This window comes from Crocuta crocuta, unplaced genomic scaffold (assembly GCF_008692635.1).
Source record: "Crocuta crocuta isolate KB4526 unplaced genomic scaffold, BGI_CrCroc_1.0 scaffold2119, whole genome shotgun sequence".
Classification (NCBI taxonomy): domain Eukaryota; kingdom Metazoa; phylum Chordata; class Mammalia; order Carnivora; family Hyaenidae; genus Crocuta; species Crocuta crocuta.
The window spans coordinates 231,271-235,118 of NW_027530618.1; positions in this window are offsets into that span (position 1 = coordinate 231,271).

Sequence of the window (3,848 nt, forward strand, 5' to 3'; positions counted from 1 at the left end):
GCAATTGTTTTTACAATTAAAAAAAAGTTAGAACAGGCTAATGTTGTCATAGCAAGACTTCTCATACAAAACCCCATACTGAAATTTAACTCTTTAATCATGTGCATCTGAGTGAGATTTCTCTGAGAGAACAATCATAGATTAAGGTAAACTGTGTTTTTCTTAAATACAGAGGATCTGGATATAATAACAGTTATCTCTGCAGACAAAACAAGACTAGAAAATTATCTGGAGACATAGTTAATTTTCAGAACATTTATGGTGCTGGTTGAAACAAATATTACTAACTTAACATGGTGCAGGTAAAATCTATTATTACACACTTAAAATGTATTATATTATTGAGGATTTTAAGTACATTAAAAATATACATCTTTTGGGGCACCTAGGTGGCTTAGTTGGTTAAGTATCCAACTTCGGCTCAGGTCATGATCTTGCAGTTTGTGAGTTTGAGCCCCACGTCAGACTCTGTGCTGATAGTTCAGAGCCTGGAGCCTGCTTGGAATTCTGTGTCTCCCTCTCTCTCTGCTCCTCCCTCTCTCTCTCCCTCTCTCTCTCTCTCTCTCAAAATAAATAAACATTAACAAAATTTTAATATACATCTCTCTAACAGATGATGTTATTTCATTGTTCTTATTCTTAGACCACAAATCTTATTTCATTACAAAAACTAGAGTTGATTTATTAAAAAAGAAGCATAGCCAACTCCCATTTTATACCTCCAGTCTACTTACAAAAGATAGTCCTGGCAAGAATTTTACATATAAACCGTTAGTCACATTTATCTCCTTCCATTTCACACCTTCAATTTGCTGCCATTTCAGAGAAGTGGTATCGTGAAAGGATATGGGAAAAGAAGGGGGTGCATAACATGTAAGGGAGGAAAAGGCCATCCTTGACCCTCGTAGAGTCCCTGTCTGGGTTTGAAAAGTGAACTGATAAAGGCAAATTAACAGGAGAAAAACATACACATTTATTTCATATAAGTTTCATGTAATACAGGAACTCTCATAAGCAATGAAGACCTAGGAGAATAGACCTGAGTATTTTCAGGCTGAGTTTGATGAAGAGTGGCCAGACATGAAGGAATCTGATAGGTTGGAGACTATGAGATCATCATTTAGCAAGTTGTCTTTGTTGGGATTCTTCTTATCATCTCTTTGGCTTCAGAGATAAGAATGTTCCTTTCCTCTGGGTATAGGGATGGCCCCTCCCACAGCAGGACCTTATGATCTACTTCAGGGAAGAAGGGTGAGGAAGAGGAGGAGGTCAGAGTCACCTTTCTGCTTCTGCTGTTTTCTCAGACTCCCTCAGCTTAGGGTATTCAATATGCCAAAGTGCTCTATTTTGGAGTAGCAGGTCCTGAAGCCTGTCAACATCCTACCTCACCTCTTCTCTCATCTCACCCTTATGACAAATGAAAGAAGTTTGGTTGCCAAACTGGATCTTCTCCCAGTAAAGTCAGAATTTATTGGACTTCCCTCTCAATTCAGTCCCTGACTTATCCCTACCTCTGCATCACCTGCTCTTCAGACACCACCTTACAACCAGCACTGTACCAAAACTTTATTCCTAAGCATAATACTGATGCTTTTATTTTGTTTTTTTTCCCCCTTTAATGTACTTGGAATATTAAGAACATTTTAGGTAAAATATTAAGAAAAGCTCTTTTTTTTTTCTTTTTGTCTTAGCACACGTACAATCTACTTTCTTGTCAAAGGAAAATTGCACTGGATGTGTTAAACGTGCAGGGAAAACTTTACTTACAACAGTTGCAATATGGGGGAAAGACTATTGCATTAGGAGAGAGGGATGAACTCAACTCCTTTGAAACAAAAGGCGGGAGAGGTTTTAATTGCTGGGTGAGCTTGTATATAAAATACAACAGGGCCCCAGGAGGTGTGAGACGATGGTTAATGTGATTAAGGCCATCTGCGTTTGGTAATTGGTGCTTACCAAGTTGAATTCCTACTATCCCACAGAGGCTGGGAGATAGGGGGCTATCTTCCTTGATGATTACATTTCAAAGGGTGTCTCCCAGGTTTTTGAGAAAGACATTCTTGAGTGGGAAAACTGGCAAGAGCCTGGCAGTTTTCGTCTCAAAGGAGCAGAGAAAGAATTTATAAATTGGCAAGTGTTCTAAAGTAAATGCTCTAAGAAAAGGAAGATCAGAAGGGGGTCGTCAGGGGGAGAAACAAACCAATCCACTGTTTAGCTGAGGAAGTAAGATATGAGGTTACTGGAGCCATTGTGAAAAATGAAATAAGAACCAATCTAAAGAAAGATGAGAATAGGAAAAACTGGAGTCTACAAATAGCCTCTGAATATTTATTTTGCAATATCTAAAGGCATTTTTCTCTGGACTTCTCATTAATGTGAAGCAAGAAACTTCACTTTACTTTTGAATTTGGATTTTCAGTCACTTGAAACCAAAAGACACCTAGGTAATGTCCACCGCTCACAGATACAATCTCATGTGTGATGTTGCAATATCAATTGCAATCCCACTGCTGTCTCTATCAAACTGCAACCCCATTGCTTCTGAGAATAAGATGAAACTTGAAATACTCATCTGGTTTGTCTCCCAATCACAACTGAAATCAAGGAAGATATGTAAAAACAAGAGCAATTTCCATCAGACCAAAAGATATATAAAGAAACATTTCTTTTTCTTGTTTTTATAGACTGATATAACCTTAAAATAAATTTGTATCCCGAATGTGATGGAGATAGTACTTTACATGTTTATGTAAGGCTATGTCAATTGCCTTTTCTAGATTCAAGATCATGTCTGAAAGCTTACCAATGGATAAGAAATGAGCCCATTAAAATGCATTATTCAAAGTACAAGACCTGTTACCATTAAAAAACAAAAGAAAACAAAACAGAAAACAAAGAACAATAGTTACATTAAATACCAGTATTTACTAACCTGTATCCAAAGTTAACTTCTAGGTCTGGGTTGGAGTAGGTGTTATTTTTTTAAGTTAGAAATGTAACACATTTACTACACAATTTGACACACATTTGGTGAACAGAGTAATGTTTTATAAATGTGTTATCAAGTTAGGAAAAAATGAGATTTTACTAATTATAATGCAAAATAAAACATTGCAGTAAATAGCACAATTGACGTCAACTGGGAAGACTTATGTTGTGGATGAATATCAGTCAGAGACATAGGAAATTTTTTTTTATCTTGAGTAATAGCAAAAGATAAATTGGGAAAATGTAAATCAACATAAGACAGAGAATTCTCTGGGAGAAATATGAATAGTGGTGCAATCCAATCAAACTGTTGTTGTTGTTGTTGTTGTGTGTGTGTTTACCTATACATTTATTTTAATTTTAAAAATTGGGGAAGAGGAGTAATTTTCTATTAATTTGAATATAGTTTACATACAATGTTACATTAGTTTCAAGTGTACAACTTAGTGATTTGACACATTTATATATGATGCAATGTTCACCACAAGGGTAGCCACCATCTGTACCATTACATCACTGTTACAGTATCACTGACTATATCCTTTATGCTGTTCCATGGGTTATTCATTCCATAATTGGAAACCTTTGCCCATTTTGCCCAATACCCATTCCCCCTTCCAGGCAACCATCAGTTTGTTCATTGTATTTATAGGTTTGATTTTGGTTTTTGTCTCTTTATTCATTTTTTTAAGATTCCACTTATAAGTGGGATCATATATTTGTCTTTCTCAGTCAGAATTATTTCACCAAGCATAATACCTTCTAGGTCCATCTACATTGTCTGAAATGGCATGATCTTATCCTTTTATATAGTTGCATAATATTGCATTTGTTGGCTATATATATATTAGCCATTCACT